This window comes from Phyllostomus discolor, chromosome 5 (genome assembly GCF_004126475.2).
Source record: "Phyllostomus discolor isolate MPI-MPIP mPhyDis1 chromosome 5, mPhyDis1.pri.v3, whole genome shotgun sequence".
In the NCBI taxonomy this organism is placed as follows: domain Eukaryota; kingdom Metazoa; phylum Chordata; class Mammalia; order Chiroptera; family Phyllostomidae; genus Phyllostomus; species Phyllostomus discolor.
In genome coordinates, this window is record NC_040907.2 from 159,968,136 (window position 1) to 159,989,275 (window position 21,140).

The following is a 21,140-nucleotide window of genomic DNA, read 5'->3' on the forward strand; positions in this document are numbered from 1 at the left end:
GCAAGCTCTTGGCCCGGAGCTTCATTTATAGTAAGTAACCAGTACTTCACCCCAACAGCTCACATCAGGTTGCTTGTGGAAAATGATCTGATATCCAAATCTCACCTTCTTTCAAGGAAAACACTCAAAACAGCCACACTCCACTCAGAACACTTTGCCCTGTCTGAAGTAGTGGAGACATATGAAGGAACCCTGTGATACCAGGGGTTCCGGTTTCCTCCCTTGTCATGGGAGCTCGGATAAGTGGGTGTCTTTCTAGGGAATCAGACAACATGTTCTTTCAATTCTGGGATTCTTGTTAGTCATGGGAAACTGATTACCTTTCCATTTCTCTTGAAAAGGTGTTCTCCAATGGTGGGCTCCCTGAAATTAAAGGAAAGGTAACGAAGTGCTTGAATGTATGTTCCTGAACGTAGCTATTCTTATTTCATTGTATTTAAGTATTATACAAATACTATTTACGCATGTCAAACCACTCAAATATGTAAGGATTTAAAGTAAAAAATCAAAGTGTCCCTTACCCTCCTATTCCCACTCCTCAGAATGAAGTCCTGTTAAACATTAACAGTTTCGTGCATAGATTTCCAAACTTTTTTTCTAAATACATACAACATACTTATATCTACATGCACACACACACATTGTATATACATATATACACACAAGTATACTTATATACACACATACAAGTGTGGCATTACTTTTTGCATATTGTTCTACAACCTACTTTTTTTCCACACAGCGTAGCTGAGATGCCATGTCAACGTTATGTTTCACTAAAGGTGCATAATATTCTGTGGGTTCATTATAATGGACTATTCTCCTGTTGAAAGATTTAGATTGTTGTTTCTTTTCTTTGCTATAGGAAACTACATCTTTGTGGCAGGTTACGTCTTTGTAACTTTGTCCCTGTTTAAATGCTCATACTAAGATTTCTGTAGGTAGCTTCTTTTAAGTGTATTTTCTTTTTTCTTCTTCTTTTATGACTTTATTTATTTTTAGAGAGACTGAAAGGGAGGGAGAAAGAGAGGGGGAGAAACATCAATGTGAGAGAGAAACGTCTACTACATGCACCCTAACCTGGGCCAGAACCTGCAACCCAGGCATGTGCCCTGACCGGGAATTGAACCGACAGCCTTTCACTTCACAGGATGGTGCCCAACCACCTGAGCCACACCAATCAGTGCCAAGTGTATTTTCTTGATCAATGAAGTCAGTTTTTAATTTCTGATTGTGATGGCCAATTTCAAGAGGAGATACTATGAAGATTCCATTTCTAAGGAAACTTTCTATGAGGTTTCAACTGTAAGACTCACAGCTCTGAGTTACCTCACTCCTAAACTCACAGAATTCCTTTCACTCCACTAAAATCAACATGTTCTCTGTATTGTTATCATCTCTCCTCTCAGTGAACATTTTAGCTCCTACCAGAACAATCCTTTATTTTAGAAGCAAATTATTTACTTGCAGCAAAGGTCAGAAACCCCTCCTGCCTGAAAGTAAAGATTAAGCTCTACCTCTGCTGTGGCCTTTTTCCTGACTGGTCAGCATACACTCATGCACAACTTCATTAAGTCCATGTTCAAGCTCCCTTCGTCTTTTAGTACAAGCAGAAGAAGGTGAGGATTTATTAGGAAGGAAAAGATATAGGAAGTGATTATTTATTTAGGACTGGAACAAAGGGAACAGTTAAGAAAAGTTCAGAACAAACCATTGTACAATAACAAGTACCTGAAATCCTGTCTTAAATTCCTCAGGCTCCAACAAATATTGACTTTGTTATATTCTAAGAAAAAGAATCCTCTTAGTCTTTTTATTAAGCACTCTTTATTAGAGGTATTTCATAAAAATTATTTCTAATTTTCCCAACAAACTTGCAGGGTAGACTGCAATTTCTCCATTAGACACATATTTAAAAAAAACTGAGCCTCATAGAACTAATGCAATTTGGTCAAGATTTCACAGCTGGTTAAGTGCTTCAGATGGTGTCTGGACTGAGGCTCACCTGATTCTCTTCCCACTGCCGTATGTTATCTCTTTTGCCACCCAAGTTTTCAACTCAGAACTTCATAGGAAAGAAGGAAGATCAACGAGTGAAGGTCCAGAGATGCCAAACTTAGCTCAATATAAGGAGAACAAGGTTGTAAGAAATGTCCTTTCATGGGAGGTTGGACAACTGGTTATCTGTCAGGAGAACCGTAGAGGAAAATCCTATGGTAGACTAGAGGCAGGACCAAATGACCTCCGAGACCCCTTCCAAGTTTACAAATATATAATTTGACTACCACTCCCACTTTACAGATAGGAAGACAGAGGTTCTGAATCATTAAGTAACTTGCTCAAGTCCACAGTGCAGAACCCAAGCATCGTGGCGACTCTTCTACTAACCTTTCCACTGGAATACAAGGTTACAGACTTTCTAGCATTTCGTTTACATTTTGAGTTCCTCTGCTCATTTGTTGGTGACTTTGGCTCACCTGGGTTCTACCTTGATCTCCAATTTCTGTCCAGGCTGCTGAAAAGGCTCGTCAATTAGTCAACAAGTAACATCCAAACAATTGGGCTTCTGGAATGCCTGTTTGTTTTAATTACCTGGCTCAGGTAGTTTTCAAAATGTAGTTTTAAACATCCAAGTGCTGGCAGAAGGAAAGGCCAGGCTGTTGCCCTAATGGTCAAACAATGTTGGAAGGTGGTAGGAGAAGGGGCCGAGAGCCCTGGTTCTGGACTCATTTTACCACATGGACTCAGAACCCAACCTCTACCATTTACCAGCTCTTCAGGCAAATTACTTAAGTTCTCAGCGGCTCAGTTCCCTGGTTCCTAAACAAGCATAATAAGACAATAACTCAGAGGGTGGTTGTAAAGATTAAATTAGATATTATTTACATTATAAAGCACTTTGAAGAGTATCTGGCACATAGTAAGTGCTCAGCCAGTGTTAGTAATACTATGTTATGTTTCCATGATAAGAGTGATCCCCACCCCTACTTGAAATGAAAACAATTTGCCATGCAAACTTTATGTAGATTTATATCTTGATTTTTGTCATATATAGTTTTCACAAATAGCAACCACTATTAAAAATACAAAATTAATTAGATTGGTTTTAACATTTGATTTTCACTTATACTGCATATAATCTGCAAGTGATTGATTGCACTTTTATTTTTCCTGTCAAACTATCACACACTCCTTATCTCTGCCTAGGTGTGGTTCATACTCTATCTATTAGTTCAGCACCCTACCTGCTGTGACTTAATTTCAGTAATTACTAGGAATGAGGTTGTGAGACACTTATATTGTTCCAAGAATATTGCTTATGAGACATGAATTAAGTCAATTTCTTAGAGTCTTAGAGAATTATAGATCTTTTTTAAAATGGGCAGGGGGGAGGGGAAAGGTCAACAGATGACTAGGATTTAACCCAAATGATTAAAAGGACAGGATGTTCTTATTTTCCCCCAGGGACCACAGAAGGAAATGAGAACTAAATTTAATACTATGAGTTCTCATGTTCATAAATTGATGTCTTAGGTTTATGTGTCCTAGTAATTATGCCCTGCTTTGGAAAGGCTTATCCTGAGAGTTTAGTCTGAAGATAGAAATTCGGGAGCTGGGAAAAGCTAAGCAGAAACTATGTAACAGAAGTATTGAGAGTTTCCAGCAAGGTGTTAGTTATCTCATGTGTAAACTCAGGGCAACCTTCCGAAGTGAAATGTACGTGTCATGTCCCAGCCATCCCTTTCCCTCTGACCTCAGTGGTACAACTGACAGATCCCTCCCAGTCTCCTCTGCCTGACAGACTGGCTGTGCAGGCTCTGCTCTCAGACTCTTGCACTTGTGGAAACTTAGATCAATGTGTTCCTCCTCCCAGGAAGGGTTTGGTTTAAAAGCTTTACCTCTAATTACAGATTGCGAGGATTTTAATTGCCGTATCATAGATTAGACTGAAAGCAAGGGAGGCCACTCCAACTTAAGCATGGCAGGAATTTATTGGAAGACGAAGGTTCACGGCTCGTAGAATTGAAGGAAAAACTGGAGAATCAGGAATTGGAAGACAGGGGCCAAGTCAGTCTGTGAGACTCTCGTAGTGGTATCCAATCACATTCTCCCCAAGGACCTCCCGCAAGATAATCCTGATCGTTTTAAGTCTCTGCGTTGAGAGTGTCTGGTCAGTCCACTTTGGTGCCAACTCCTTACCCAGGGGGAAGGCAGAGCATCTAGAGTGCAGCAATGGGGTGAAAGGAGGTTCCACAAAGGAATGCGGAAGCATTGTTACTGGGAAAGGGAATAGATGCTATGCAAACAAAAACATCCTTTTACTATTATCAAGTAAAGGAATTTCACTCACCTGTAACTAGGTGTGGGGCACACAGCCAGAGATGTGGTAATCGAAGAGGACTGTGCCAACACTTAGGTAGCCGTCTTTCTCCACGTGAAGGACCCTTCTAAGAGGCCTCCTCCTGGTCTCCAACGATGGCATATATGCCAAATGAGATAGCAGGAACCCCAGGATTCCCTGAATGGTTTTCTCTCAAAATCTTTCAAATCAACACCTTATGATTTGAGTGTATTTGAAAATAACATGAATCCTTAAAGCCATACTTTGTAGCCTCTTGGTATGGTGCTGAAATGTGGTTTCTAAGGTAAATATTTGAATGAATACTAACACATCTAAACCACTGGTTTAGAATGCAGGCCACTGCCCATCTACAGTGCTGGCTAAATACGCAGTTTCCTGAGTCCAACCCCCTCACCTACTAAAGCAAAGTCCTGGTGGGGGGGGCTTAGGGTGAGGGTTGATTGTAAACTTTAATGAGCTGCCCAGGTGGTTTTGATGTACACACTCCAGTGTGGGAATCTCTGAAACAGGCTCAACAATTCCTAGTATTAATTGAGCAGTCACTCTGTGCCGGCTAGTGTTCCAGGCTCTAGGGATACAACCGTGAACACTATAAAGCATTTTTTTTTGCCTATTTGAAGGTTCTTATGGGGAGGAAATTAACAATGAACAAGATCATTATAGAGTGGAATAGGTACTCTGAAGAGAAGAGGGTGATCTCAAGCTTAACATGACCCAACAGCAGTGTTCGCTTTTACCTGCCATACCATTTCTTCTAAAGTCTCCTCGGTCTCGGATAATTGTGCCCCCATCCCCCCACACGCTACAGCCAGAGAGGCCTCTGGATCGTTTTGGATTGATTCTTCTCTTTCTTTCCTTTTCTTTACCATCCCTCCCCTCTGCCTCCTGCCCCACATACACTCTATCAGCAAGTCATGTCAGCTCTACCTCCAAAATACACATACACCAAGCCCTGTCTCTCCCCATTTCCACAGCCTACAGCAAGATCTCACTTCTTCTCGTATGGATACGGGCTTCCCTGGCTTCCCTGTCTCTAATCACATCCCTCTACAGTCCATTCTTCACACAGCAGTGAGAGTGAAGTTTGAAAAATGTAAATAAGACCCCATCTCCTCCTTGCTTAAAACCTTCCAAAAGTCAAACTCTCCCCCTTGATCTGCTAGGTTTATATGCTCTAGTCTTTGCCCAGCTCTCTGGCCTAATCTGGGGCCACCCTGTCCCCTGCTCACAGTGCTCAACTGTCAGGCATTTCTGTCTCATGACCTTTGAACTTGCTTTTCTCTCCAGCTGATAACTTGGGATCATTCGGGTCTTAGCTCAAATGTTACCTCCACAAAGAGGCCTTCTTCATCCATCCTAACTAGAGTAGCACCCCAACCCCACCCTAATCATTTTCATTGGTCTGTTTCTTCACAGCCCTTAGCCTCTGAAATAACTTCATTTATTAATTGGTTTATATGTGAACATCTGTGTTTTCCCAGTACAATAAAAGCTTCATGAGGGCAAGGATTTTTTTGTCTGTTTTTTTCCACTGGGCTATTCCTAGCACTCAGTGGTTGGCACATAGTACCAGTTCAATAAATACTGTTGCCTCAGTGAATGAAAATGAGTGAATTAATGGAAAGTAACTGGAGATGGTGCTACCTAAACAGACTTTCAGAAAATGAAGACTGAGTTTTCAGGGATGTGAGTCTGGGAACTACATAAACTCTAACTTTGCCCTACACAAACTCTTCATTCCAGACAAACAGGTTTACTTGTTCTACGAACACACCTCATACTTTTCAGCCTCTGTTCAGTGAGGAGGCCTAGGTCGTGCATTCACCATAAAAATGGCCCTGAGCAAAGTGCTGGGGGACCTGTCTCACAAAACAAGTACATATGTTGTTCCTGCCACTATCAAAGGCCATTCTCCTCCACCTTTTTCCCATCACAGTTTTGCTCTTCCTTCTCAGAGCTGTCCCTGTTACCTCCAGCAAAAAACGACCTCTCTTCCCCAACTGCTTTTAAACTCTTCATAAGTACTCTTTAGCTTGATGCTGGTACACTTGTTAAATGCACGCCTTGGGTAAGTTTTTTAACCTGTCTGAGCCTTAGTTTCTTCATTTGAAAAATAGTAGTAATGATTCTGATTTAATAGGATTGATAAGATTATTAAATATAATGTATATAATGCCAAGCACAATGCTTAACACATAATCACTTATCAAATGGTAACTATGCCAATAATTATATCTTCTTATTGTTAATGAAACTATAAGAATTATGTCTTAATAGTAATTAAAATAGAAAATATTGATAATAAGGCAGGCATATATTGAACATTTACCATTTGCTAGGAGTTTCACATTTATTATTTCGTATGTGGTGATTTTGCAATATAACTGCTTCATACATTTGTGTTTTATTTCCCAACTAAATGTTTAGGGCACGGTCTATATTGTAAAAAAGGTTTTTTGGTTTTTTTTAATCTTCCCAGTGCCAGACTAGTTCATAATTTATAGCAAGTACTCAAGAACTATTTGTTGCAAATAAAACAATGGTCTATAGCCCTGAAATTTCATGATTTGTATTATGTCAGATTATAAACTGATCTGAAAAATCAAACCAATTTGGTTTATAATTTAGAATGTGGTTTTAGATATATCAGCTGCTTAAACAGTGTGCTGGTGAAAGGTCTGCCTTCCATTCATTCGATAAATACTTTTGAACAGCTACTATATGCCATATTCTGTTCTAGGCAACTTACAAAGGCTTCAAAAATAGGGAAATGATGGTGTTCATTTGTTTGTATATCTGGCATGTTTGTATGTTCCACTTTTGCAGTTGCATATTCCTTCCGAGGGACTGGCTCATATGTTGGAATCTAAGCACTTAGAGAAAGTACAAACACACAGCATAATGAATGAACAGTCAGGCTCTGGAGTCAGAAAGCCGGGGGTGAATCCCAGCTCTACTAATGCTTTGCTCTGAAATCCTGGCAAGTTACTTATCCTCGCTAAGCCTCAGTTCCTTCATCTCTAAAATGGAAATAATACTGCCTATCTTTAAGGGTTATTATAGGTATGAAATAAAATAATGCTTATAAAGCATTCAGTACTGGCATAGTATAAGAACTAAAAATATTAGCTATCATTAACTTGTGAGTTAAATTTCCCTACCAAGCACACTATGTACACTAGACAAGACAAATGCACCTGGAAACTCATTTTTGAAGGTAGAGAGAGGGAATGATCATATGCTTAAGTTCCATTATGTGTCAGGCTTCAGAGTAGAAGCTCTCCGCATGGCATTTAACCCACACAACAACACAAGCAGGGATTATTTTACAGATAAGGATAGTAGGACTCAAAGAGGTGAGTACCTTGCCCAAGTTTACCCAGAGAAATGGTGGAGCCAAAGTTAATCTCTTCTCCAAATCCTTCTCATGTAATGAAAAAGGACCCACCTACATTTCACTCATTATGTCTCTGAGATTCTACACACGTTGCATTGTTTCTATAGGATACCAGTGCCCAAATTTTGCTGTACAAGAGAATCGCTCAGGGTGCTTTAAAAAACCCTTAACCCAGGGGCCCATCCAAAAAGATTGTAATTTCAGGATAAGGCCCAGGAATCAACATTTTAGGAAATTACTAAATCATGAAAGGTAAGGTAGAGAATGGAGTTAATTGTTTTAGACCAGACAAATTACAAGCGTGTCTGTTACAGATAGTTCCTGATCATATTCTAGAAATAGTGCCTTAAGAATTAAAACACTCAGTTTTAAAATCGTGTAATTCATATATGTGTATGTGTGTGCATGTTAAAAACTAGTTGAAATCTTAAGGCATATGATTATATGTGAAAAGATACGTAGGTAAACTGACATATTTTAGGATTCACATAGCAATGGTATACTTTGTGTTCACTTTGTATTCTGTGTGATCTACACAGAAATAGATAAATTGATTTTATATGTTTTTGCCTATGAGTAGGCCTCTCATTTGGACTATCTTATTTATAACAATTGTTTATTTACTAGTTGTTTGTTTAGTAGAAGTTTTTTTATTAGCTGTGATGGTTTTAAAAGGCTCACCAAATGGAAAATGAATAACCAAGGATAAATATCTTTAAAAAAAAAAGGAGAACCCTGAGGGTGATAATTCATTAATGTGACAGAAATGATCAGGCCTGATTACTTAAACAGTTGTATAAGGACCTGTCTGATATTTAGCTGGGGTAATTTCTTTAAAATAAACCATATAGGTCACAAAGTGCTAATAAAGTATGTTGACGATTCTTGAGTATTGCCCTGATTATGTCTCCTTAGGGAGTGGAGAACTCATTAGCATGAGTTCCCTGTCAGTCCTTCCTGCTCTGTTGCCCAAGTACTTTCCAGATGGGCTTGGCATAAAAGGGTGATCAAAATGTATGCAGCGTGGCCGAGTCTCAAAGGAATGGCTCGTTTAACCCCACTGATGAAATACATGACACTATGCAGTATGAAAATTCTGTTGTGCTTCATTGACTTTACTTTTCTGAGAGCATTAAAAAAAGCAGTCTGGGGGAAGGAAGGGGTGTGTTCATTCTGTAAATTCTTAGCTTTTCATATTCAACTGCAGATGTAGATTTCCCAGACAAGAGGAAAGCTTCAGAACTGAGAAGTTGTTAAATTGGGAGCAGCAGGCGTGTGTGTGTGTGTGTGTGTGTGTGTGTGCGCACACACACGCACGCACACAGGGAGAGAGATAAGCCTGTTTGCTTTCTGAAACAGCAAGTAGTAAAACAGGTTGTTTAGGGTAAAGTCCCTCGAACTAGACATTTGGTTTTAAGTACATCTGCCTATAATAATACCTTATATTTACATAGTGCTTTAAATATTTCAAAGCATTTTCACAATTATTATGTCATATGAATTTCACAACAGCCCTATGATGTAGGTACAGCAGGTCTTGTATCCACCACCGCCACTTAAAAGATGGCTACACTGAGTCATAAGCATGTCAAGAAAGTTGTTAGAGGTCACACAATCAGTTGGGGTAACAGCTAGAACTACAGCACCAGAATTTTGAAACTTAAGCCTGTGTTTTCTTGGCAGAAAGTGTGTCGGCTACTGTTTGATCTCCCCAGAGTTCATGTGGAGATTTGTGGCTACAATTTAATTGGAGAATACAAATCAGGCATGCCTAGAGAGCTCTACAGAAAAGAGATTGTTTCTCTTAGATCATGACTGTATTAGAAAAGGGACATAGAGAATAGAATCAGTGGTTTTAGACAATGCAAATTACAAACAAACAAAAACACTTTGTAATCAGTTTCTAGATATTTGGGGGGCTATTCATTCATTAATTTGTGTATTCATTTTTAAAGTATCTATTTAAAGTGTGTTTATACAAGAGACTGTGCTTAGGTAGCACTTTTGGGAGTTTACCAAGAAATGCATTTAATTTGATGGGTTTGCTTTAAATTATACAGACAACTGCCATTATAGGCATTTGTCATTATCACCTGGTAGATAAAATAAAATGCCTTCCTTGCAGAAAAGCACAATAAACAAATACAAATGAAGAAAGTGGGTGACTGATTTCCTTCAATCCACTTCTTATTGGAGGCATTTAAAAAAAAAATCAAAGCGAGCCCTGTCATTGTGGCTCACATGGTTGGAGAGTAGTCGGTAACTGAAAGGTTTCAGGTTGGATTCCCAGACAGGACATGTACCCTAGGTTGTAGCTTCGGTCCCCAGTTGGGGCACTTAACAGGAGGTGACCAATTGATGTTTATCTCTCACACTGATGTTTCTCTCTCTCTAAAAGAGATGATGAAATGTCCTTACCTGAAGATAAAAATAATTAATTAATTAAAAATCAAGGTGATAAAATTGTCCTGCCAAGTACACAAAACACAAAATTCTCTATGTCACCCAACACAACACAGACTTTAACTGTAATAACACTCCCTTGAAACTGGAGAGAGTGGGCTCAGGCTAGTTCCAGGCTCCATATCAGGAACGCCAGATCAGGATTTAGGAGAAAATGTTAGTATCTAGCCCAAAAAGAAACGTCCAGAAAGCATCTCTGAAGGCCAGCCTTAATTCTCTAAACTACTTTCCCCTGCTTGGCTCCAAAGTGAACTTTTGCTTTTGGGAGGCATGTAAACAAAAGGGAACAGAGGCACCGATGGGCACAGGGAAACTGACAGGACAAGAGTTGAAGGCCCTGTCATTCCGGTAGAACATGAGCAAGAATTTGCTAGTGAGTGTTGTAAGTTTCCTTGGAGGTCACTATTAAAAAAAAACAAATAAGCAAAAAAATTTCCCTGGACATTTGTTTTTTAATTTCTAGCATAAACACCTCTTAACCAGAAGGCAAAATTTGTGTTTGTGTTTACACACATGATAAGTACGTTTGCCGTATTTCTTTAGTTTATACTACATGTACACAAATAGCGTCATTGAGTGAAACTACCTTTTTGTGTTGTGACAGGTCCTGCTCAGCCGCCAACGTGGGTATGTGAAACAGTGTGTTACGTACATATGCGTTGTTTATTTGCATTGTGAGTGAAGAGTAGAGACACAGAGTCAATCACACCTCTGTCCCTACTCTGTCCCCATTTTGCTTCTCTGTTGTTTCCAATTTTTCCACTTGTGACATTACCGGGTTAGAGTCAGTGAGCTCTAAACTCTATTTCAACCCTACCACCTGATGATGCTCCAGTTTTTAAATGTTTCCACTGCTATTGAACATGCATTATTTTTCCAGTCGGAATATCCTTAGCAATATAGTAGAATCCTGCTTCAGGAAAATTTATCGTAAGTCATATAAAATTAACTTTATTCACTTTACAAAAATGATTATTTGATTAGCAAAATAATTCTGAATGATGATAAATAACAAGCCTGGTTATACATTTAAAACATTTATTTTTAACACAAGTTTTCAGGAAAAGTAATTTAGAGTGAGGCATACATGAATTAAATAACAAAAATACAAACATATAAATGTCAAAAAATCATAGTATTTTGGAATGCCAAAGAAAAATTTAATCCATTGTCTCATTTTACAAAACAGGGAGCTATGAAACAAAAAAGTTTTACTTACTTGCTTAGTATCACACAAGTAGTTAAAAAGGTCGTGCAAAGAAAACCAGTTGCAGAACATTTTCTGAATTTTTCTCTATACTTATTGAGACCACACCTCTTCATTTACCTATGAAGAAAAAAAATGACAGATGTTCAGTGCTTACATCAAGGAATATTATCAAAAATGAAATGTAGTTATAATGTAGTCTCTCAAATTCCTCATATGTGGACACATTTTAATAGTTTAAATAAAAGATTCACATGCATTTAAAGTTAATCTGCTTGTGAGTTTAACTTTGCTGACCTTTGAATTGCCACTGAAATAGCATGGTACTCTGCTATTATTTTCTAAAATTATTTTAGATGTTATATATATATATTTTTGGTTTTTCTATAAATAATATTGTGATTTTTATAACATGAATACAGATTAACCTCTGTCAATAATATTTTCTAATACTGATACTGAAATCCCAGGTATGCCTGTGTTAGTAGGGCTTGACTCCTGCTAAACACATAAATGCTTCCAATTACATAAATGAGTTTTGTTTTATTATTCTTTTCACATTCTTGTATTAAATACTAAACAACCTCCCTCCCTATAGTTTTCATTTGGGTGCAATGATTGAACATTAAGTATTAACAGAAAATACTCATCAATTTCAAGGCACATGGCTTTATTTTTGCCATGCACCCCAATGTTTGAAGTTAGCAGGGCTCTTTAAAACTAGTGCTTCTAGCATTTCATTGACTTACACTAAATCGGTCCCTTGATCACCCAGTTAATTTTAACCTTGACCTCCCACAGCTGTACTGCTTTATTCAGTCCAAAAAACCCTCTCTGCTTCCACCCTTTCTGCTTCTTATGAAGCAATAGCGGGGAGGAAAAACCAAACCCATTCCTTTAAGAAAGATTCCGCCTCCTCGCTTATAAGCAAGCGCCTCATGCTAATTGTGGAATCTCTCTCTACTAAGTCACACACTTTACTACTCAGCATTGGGGGAAGCTGTTGCTGCTGCTGCTGCTGCTGCTCCTGCCTGCTGGCTGCTGGCTGCCTCTGCTGCCACCACGGGTCTGAGGCTGCAGCGGGTTTCTGTGCAGCATTGCAGAATCCACACCTAGAAGACACACGCGTCTACTGCCCTGGACACAAGAAAGCCTTGGATCCTCAGCGGGTAAGCAGATCTTTTATCCATTTTGCACAGAAACTGTGGGGAAGGGAATCATCATGGAAAAGATTGCTCACCGGACATGCTTAAAATGTGTTAATTTGCCTTCCTTTGATTGGGGGGGGGGGGGGTGTCTAGATTTGTGACTGGCAAATGCCCTGCATAGTAGAGACTATTGTCTGATATGTGCTCTTAACATACTTTTTTTTTTTGCTATTCATAAAAAGGCTAACCTTGATGCATGCAAAGCTTTTCATTTTTTTTTTTTTTTTTGCTTTTTAATTACAAGGAAACATCCAGCCACTCCCAATCTCTTTCTCAAACACTGCAGATATTTTTAAATACCAAATAAAAATGACAGACTGAGCATTTTAAAAGTATTTTCTCCCCAAAACCAGGAAGCCTTCCCCACGATCCCTTAGGAGTATTTAAAAATCAAAAGGCATGGCTAGGTTTTGAGCAGATGGGAGATGGTGGTAGACTAAAATTTCTGTAGCCTTAGTCCAGTGAAAAGAGAAAAGGAAGATAAATGAAGCAGTTTGTGTCAAATATTCATTTTCCACACTTCATATGTAGGAAGAGGAAACTACATTTTAATTAGCACATTTTTAGAGGAGAGGGAGGGGATGAAGATGAGGGGATGGCGTGAAGTATTTGAGGGGGAAGAGTCTGCAGAGGAGGAAGGAAATGAAATGGACTGTCGCCAGTGCCTTGGAAACGAAGAGATGTAGGGTGGGGAATGAAGTTTGTTGTGTGTGTTAGGGTGGGGTTGACCCAAGGGACCATGAATAACCAGAATGGCGTTTGGAGGGGTGTGCTTGGGAGTGGATTCGTGCCAGTGGGGGACGGGTGCAGCAGGAGGGATGTGCAAGTCGTGGGTGGCAGAGAAAGGTGTGTGCATTGCTGGGAGGTCTATTTGGAGAATCGGTTCAGGTGAGAAACGTGTCTGGGCAGCAGGGGTACACGGCCCAGTGTCACCTGTGGATGGATCCACCTCCCATCAATTGAGTGTTGCCAAAGTTTGCCAGGCCCCAGATTCATTTGGAAGGCTGGAGGTGCCTAGACTTTTCGCTTCCAAGAGGTCAGCTCTCATAAAGTCACAAGGCCAGGGGCCAAAGTGGGGATGAAGACCCTCAACGGGTCGAAGCGTAGCAGGATTGAGAGCCCCTGCCCTGCGCCTCTGTGGAGCTAACGGGGAAGAGCTGCCCCCACTGGCAGCTGTGCTCAGAAGAAAACTCCAGACTCCTCCAATGGGGGGCGTGCGGAGCTTGAACCTCAGCGGTGACCTAACCCTGAAGACCCAGCAACCAGTGTGGCCAGCAGAGGCTGACTCGGAAAGAGGCGGCTCAGCCTCCGGAACTGGGGGTCGCGCTCAGGTTGGGGCGGGCGACATTTCCGAGGCATCCCACCTCCCCTTGCAGTCGGGTTTCCATCAGGGTAGTTTTCCCCTCCAACCTCAGGGGACGGACGCCGCGGATCGGAGCTGCGTAGCCGGAGAAAGAGGTGTCTGGCGGCTGCCCTGCGCCAAGCCCTGCCCGAGGCCCAGGGGACCGCGGTTTCACTGACTCCGCGCCAGAGTGTGTGGAGGGGGCCGCAAGGGGCGGGGCCAAGGCTTAGGGGGGGAGCAAGAGGGTCCGAGAGGGGCGTGGCCTTGGGGAGGCGGAGTCCGGGACACCCTGTGATTCCCGGGGGGCGGGTCCAAGAAGCTCAGCAGCCCAAGGGGCGGAACCAAGGGGCGCGCGGGGGCTGCGAGAGGCTGGCCTATGGGGGGCGGAGCCAGGAATGCTTGTGGGCCTAGGGGCGGGGCCACGGGCGCTCCAGGGGCGCTAGGCCAGTCACGCCAGAGCGCGATCCGCCAGTCGGTAACGGTCGCCAGGACGAGGGGCGGGAGAGATCAGATTGGGGTTTATATTATATTTTTAAAAACAGAACGAGAGCGCGAGGCTTCGGCGACTCAGGTGTCGCCGCTTCCTGCTACACAGGGCTCCGCGCCCAGGCCCCTCCCTCCTCACGCCCCCTCCCCTTCTTCTGCCCTCCCCTTGTCTGCTCTCCGCTCCCGAGCGGTGCGGCGCTTAAGAAGCGGCAGCAGCAGATCCGGCGGCCGCTGCAGCACTCGCGCCGCGGAGAAAGAGGGAGGGGAGCACAAAGCCGGCTGCGCGCTGCAAGGTAATCCTGAGGGGAGAGGAGGCGCCGTGGTTCAGCCCCTCCTCCCGGCGGGGACGGCGGTCGTCTGCGTGGGCTGGGGTGTGGGGACCCTTCCAGGGGGTCGGGGGTGTAGAGAGCGCGATGGCCCTCGGGGCCGAGGGGACTTTCTATTGGCTGCCTCTGCGGCCTCAGGTGACCCCCTCTCCCTCCCAGGGGCGGGAATGCGAGCTTCGAGCTAGCCCGAGGGTAGTGGATCTGCGCGGGACGTCCCTGGGAGCCGCGGGGTGGGCCGGACTCTCCCGCGTCCTCTGGTTTCCCCCGGGAGGGCGGGGAGTTATAAAACTCCAGCGCTAGCTGAAGCTTCAGTGACCTGGGTACCTTAAACTTTAAAGGTGTGCGCCAGGAGGGTGGGAGGTTCTCGCTCTTGGAAAAGGTGCAGGTAAGGGAGAGGTCTTGGTTTGGTTTGCTTTTGTTATTTAAAAAACTTTTTGTTAAAAGTTGAAAGTGTTCAACCACCTTCTCTTGTAATCCGCGTCCCCATCCCCCAAGACACACACAGACACCCCCCCCCCCCCCCATTCCCTGGAAACGTACACACGTTCGTTAGGTTGAGCGTCCTACCCGGGGTGACAAGCAGAGTTGGCAGCAGGTCCGGTTCACTGGTGTTTGGGGCACGTCCAGCTTCTTTGGAGGTATGCTATTATAGCTGAGGCAAGACCATAGAGACAGATAGAATAAGCTAGGCCTCTATTAAACTGCCAAGAATGGCCTCAGGTGAACTTTTTTGTTGCAGAGATTTAATTGCAACTGGGTGCCCGTTTAAGATGGGAGCGTAAGGAAAACCACAGATTTCTTTGGCACATGTGCTCTTGCAGTTGACTGCTGGAGTGGCATGGAGAGAAAATGGAATTTAATTCAACCAAGAGGCTTTTACATGGCGATTATATGCAAGTGTGATGAAGGAGTTGATAAGGTCCTGGAAATTGGAACCAGCTACATAAATGTGTGTGCACGATTACATTAAGTTACACATTTTAGACATAGCAGTATGAAATGGTTGCTTTTCTAGAAATGGGAATCGAGTGCTTCTGCATCATGCCCAGAGCATTCTAATTTTGGCTTTAGAAGACTTCTAATGAGGGTGTTGTTAAAGAGAATAAGAGTACAACGTAATTTGTCATTTGAAAATTAAGATGCTATTAAAATTTTTGTGCAATTAGGTATGAGATCAACACATTTACAGGGTTGAGTTGCTTTTGGAGCATACATCCAGTTTTTATATTTAAGTCTCAACTACATTATACTTGCACTGTAACTCATTTTCCTTATCTTAAATTAAGCACATTAACTTTGCAGAGGGAGGACCTGAAAAAAAAATGGCCACTTTTGCTATGTTTAACTTTCCATCTTTCTAAAGAGTTCAGTCTGCTAATTCTTAATATTGACCTGCTGGTATGTTGGCAGTAGTTGCTTTCGGAGAAAAAAAAGTGGTATGTCTGTTTTGAATGTTAAACATAATGTAATAGTCCTTAGAATAGTCGGTTATGATGCATTCAGTATTTGGTAGCTTTTTTACATGTGTGATAGCAGGAAACATTTGGTAAACATTTGACATGTGACATAGGTGACCAGATTTCCAGGAAATATTTTGCATGATAGAAGGATTGTATTTTCAGAATATAAATTTTATGTTCTGAAAAAGAACAAGAAAATTATATCGTGTACTTTGCTAACCCCCCTTTTCAATAATGTTACACTGGAACTAATGTGTGTTCTGCTTAATGATCTTTAAAGTATAGGTTTGGTCTTTGTAAAACCAAATGTTTTTTTTAAGACTTTAGTTATTTATTTTTAGACAGAGGGGAGGGGAGGAAGAAACAGAGGGAGAGAAACATCAATGTGTACTTGGTTGCCTCTCTCATACCCCCTACCAGGGACCTGGCCCTCAACCCAGGCATGTGTCCTGACTGGGAATTGAACCGGTGACCCTTTGGTTCCCAGGCTGGCACTCAATCCACTGAGCCACACTAGCCAGGCCAAAATGTCTTTTGAGACTCAGAGGACACAGTACCAGCTCACCTCCTACACACCATCCTAAAACCTAGATAGAAGGTGGGGCTCAACATCACAGGTCGTAAGGCTTCCTGAAGTGGGCCTATCTTGTATGTTCTTCTCACACCTAAGCCTATACAGGTTGTTAGCTGTCTAGTGTCACCTGTCAAAGCACTTTGTTAGTAGTCCTGGGAGCAGTACTAGGCAGCAGTTACACATGACACATCAGGGTATAAGAAGCATTTCTGTTGAGGGAAGAAATCACATAAAAGCAGAGAAAGCCAACTCTGAACAAACTGAGTTTGTAGAATGTTGTGGAACAGTAATAAAAGAACCTAAGCTTAACCCAGTTGTTAGATGTGAAGTGTGTAGAATATAGTCTGGGGCTAAGTGCTGTATGTGTATAACATCGTCAGTATATAAAATGACCCTTTTTCAAAGGTGGTCATATCATACTACCCACCAAGTGAAGACTCAGCAACTGTCTTTAACAGTCGATATTTATTTGCTCTAGCTCTGTGTCAGGCACAGCTTTATATGATTTAATTTACTTAATCCTCATGACAACCCAATGACTAAACAGATTCAGAGAGGTTAAGTATTTCACCCAAGGCATACAGCTACGAGATGGCACAGGCTGGTTCTGAACTCAGGGTCTGGCTCAAAAGTAAGTCCATGTAACTAGTGGGCCCTTAAACTCCATTATACCTCTGGTAACAGCTGCAAATCAATGCTACTTCACAGTATCCCCAGGATTACAGGTGTGCATGTGTCATGTTTAGCCACACCCTCCCATATTAATACCACCAACAGGTTGTGATTAAATCTGAAGGGTGGCGATTAATCTGCATTAAGTGGAATCACCTTTGACTTTGCAAGGGGATTCTCACACAACATATGTTTAGCTAGGATGCTAGAATTTGAGCTAGAGTATGTTATCTTTTTAATTACTAATTACATTAAAGCTGCTTTTTTTTTTTTTTTAAGCTTGCCAGGTATATAGCGCTCCAACTGGCCCAATGGGCACTAATGCACATACTTGAGATTCAGGTTCTGCACTAAATCATTGAGCTTGATCTTCTGATTACCTATACCCTATCCACCTGAGGTGGATTTTACCTTATATTTGCTTTAAATTCCACCCAAGTTGCCTTCTAGAATTAGCTGTAAGTGAAAAGATAAAACTTGTGCCTTATACTCTGCCACTCACATTCCTCAAGGAACTGTGTGTTGCTGCTTCACCAGTGTAGTTGATAGGTCAAGCAAATTAATTATAACCTAAATTAGCCATTTTAAGTAATGTTTACAGTTATTGTAGAGAGCTGATAAGCCATTTGTTGGCAATTTAGTGAGATGTAATATGAGGGAAAATGTTTAAAAACAAGCATATGTTGAATTAAAAAAGCTCACGCTGTTTTTAAGACACAGGTTACTAACTAATCTGTTTCTTACATTAGATAAACACTAACTTTTTGGCTACAATTAATATTCAGTGCTATTTCTGATTTCTTTGGAAATACTAAATTTGTAGAGTTTGAATAGAAAAACAATTTTAATGTCTAATCCAGAGTGCTATTTTTCCATTTAAACCTAGATGATGCCCTATTTGAAATTAATTGAGCCGTCATAGGCTGTGTCATCAAGATTCGAAATGAGGGCCCTAATACTTTATTTCATGTCTTCTATGTTAATGCGTTATCATTTGATCTTGAAGTCCATGCCAGAGTATTTACAGATGAAACTGTTATGTAGTCTTTCGGGTTCTGCCAGAGACTAAAGTCTCTGGGCCAAAAGCCAACACAGTCTCGAATTTTTACTGTAATGTGTTGTACATGTTAAGAATCCTTTCTAAATCATATAGGTTAGAAGTCTTTCATTGACTATGGCTTGAAAGAAAAAAATCCACATTCCCTTATGTATAATAATTAGATGAATTTAATGATTTCTTTCTTCCAGCAGTAGCTAGTTATGGACACACATGCATGTAACCATGCTACTTGGGAGATACTTTTCCTTTCAGGTAAGGTTAAAAATTATTCAACTGACATTCATGCAATACTTGAGTACCAACAGTATACATGGAAACAAGAACTGTAACTAAAAATTAACCAAAAGTGTTAGAGGAAAAGAGTTTGAGGGAACTTTTTGTTTATTTCATATGTATTTTAATAATGTTGATTTTTACAATATCTGAACAAGATTCAAAATATTCAAAGTTATTTATACAGTTGAACACATTTGAATGTTAAGAAAGTACTGTGTAAATTACCCTAAAGCCTTACATGATAGTATAGATGAGAATCAGAGTCTCTTGTTTCCTTAAACTAGCTTTTGTTGGGTATCTTTGAAAAGCTACATTAATAATCTTTTAGATTTCTGGGACATTACTTACTAAACTGAAGGCGCAGTTTAGTGAGGAATATCTTAGAAACCTTAAAGAATAAATGTGGCTGTCCATACTTGACCACCAAAAGGTATAAAGTGGATGGAACCCGTCTTTGGTGTTGAAAGGGTTACCATTCTAGTAAGTTTCCTTCTTAGGAAGATAGTACAGACTAGTTTTGAACTACGCAAAAGCTGTACTGTTATTGTAAAAGATGTATAGGCTTTGAAATATAGTTATATCTTTATAATTAATTTGAATCTAAACCGAGCTTTCCCCTGATGTCAGCCTGATCTGAATCACCACCGTAAACTTTACATTTACTTTAAAAGATAAATGGTGTTGGTTCAGGCTTAATTGTGAATGGTAAGATTCCCTGACATAAGATGAACTTTGAAACCTGTCTGTTTCAAATTGCTCGAAACTGGGCCTGAGGACATTGCTGTATATATAGGTAGTATATTAACTAGCATTTAAGATTGCTACCTCCTCAAACAAGGCTACAGTTTGAACCTCAGGTTATGAAATTCATTTTTTCTGCAGTAGGCATACATGATTTCCATAGGATAAAAATTTTCTACAACCAGCCAGCCAGGGGGTAAAAATACTTTTTAGAAACTTAAGAGCAGTAACGACATGGTGTTCTTAAAATCAATGTCTCAAGAAGTATACTATATGTATTAATAAAACAGAATTTAAAAGTGTTAACGCTCACAATGTGTGCTAAGGCAAGTCAACATTAAGGCAAGTAACAAATTAAGCCAGATGAAGATCTAACTCTAAGTAACATATATGAACTTATTCTTTTTGGTAACTCTCACACCCCTTTAAATTTATTCTCATAATTTTTTACTCCCCCCATCTCCCACCTAGGAAGTACTCACTCCTTGGATGGAAGAGGGGAAGGCCAGTGCAGGTCTGAGTTCAGAGCTTGCTTTATTCAGCTGCCACTGCTGTTGTTGGTTGCCTGCTAGGGGAGCTGGAATTCCAACGATGTAGAAAGCAATCAGGCTGCAGAAGTGCTGAGTTTTTCACTATCTTGGGGACTTGATGTATGCCTTTAATTTGTCATCATCAGCAGGGTTTCTGTGAAGTTCTTCCATAATGGCTCAGCTCATCCTTTGCAAGGACAGCATTTCCTTTCTCCTTTTCCATACAATATTCTTATCCTGTCATTTTTTTTATCTTCTGGAATGGCTAAAAGCCCTAGCAAAAAGGTGGGTTTACTCAGTATCCTCATGGAGAAAGTAATTGAGTTTATTTGGTATGTCTAAATAAGTATGATCAAAGCCTCCCCCAGCGACTCTTGAAGAACACTCCACTTTTAATCCTTCAGAAATTAGAGCCAGCAACTGTTAACTGCATTGTCAGTTTTAATCTCATTTGTCTTATTAATACATAAGAAAAAGATTGTCTAAGGTCATCCTTTTAATATCTAAGGAATGGCTGGGGAAAGGCGATGGTCAGAGCTCAAGTGGGTTTGTGAATGGGTTTAAGTGCATTAAGGATGAGAGGTAAAAAGGGGAGAGAGATCGGCAGTGAGTTAACATACTAGTCTTACTTCTTTTCTCCACTTGCTCTGTGTTATAGTTGTTTTTGTTTTTTTAACTTTAAAAGTTTTCCTCTTAACTTCCTTCTATGACTTCTGTTGCTGAGTTTTATCTTTCCTAGAGAAAGGTAGAATTTTTAAGGTGAGTCCTATCATATTGCTGAAAAGTTTGGCTTTCAGTCGGAGGTTACACTAAAAGGAATTTCCATCTTGTGCCACAACTGTCAGTTTATTAAATTTTAATAAAAGATTTCAAACAGAAATATGAAACCTTACTCATCATGTAATAGTTGTGATCCGTTATGTATTAACGTAAAATATGTATTAATGAATTGGAAATCCATACTACTTTACACACTTTTGTTTTGCAAAACTATAATAGTTTTGTATTAGGATGTTTGATTCTTCTTAAGTGAGT

General features: G+C 40.6%; 1 protein-coding gene across 6 annotated transcripts in view; it reads left to right on the forward strand.

The window, feature by feature from the left end:
- Positions 1–12,363: 12,363 nt before the first annotated feature.
- ADD3 (adducin 3) overlaps positions 12,364–21,140 on the forward strand; it is a 125,043-nt gene continuing 116,266 nt past the window's right edge. For 2 of the 6 annotated variants that reach the window (XM_036027273.1, XM_028511366.2), the window contains exon 1: positions 12,364–12,599. The gene's annotated coding sequence lies outside the window, so the exon portion shown is untranslated. Of the gene's footprint in view, positions 12,604–14,406; positions 14,760–21,140 lie in introns of those variants that run through there. The other 4 variants (XM_036027274.1, XM_028511367.2, XM_028511365.2 and 1 more) reach the window with 4 other exon arrangements.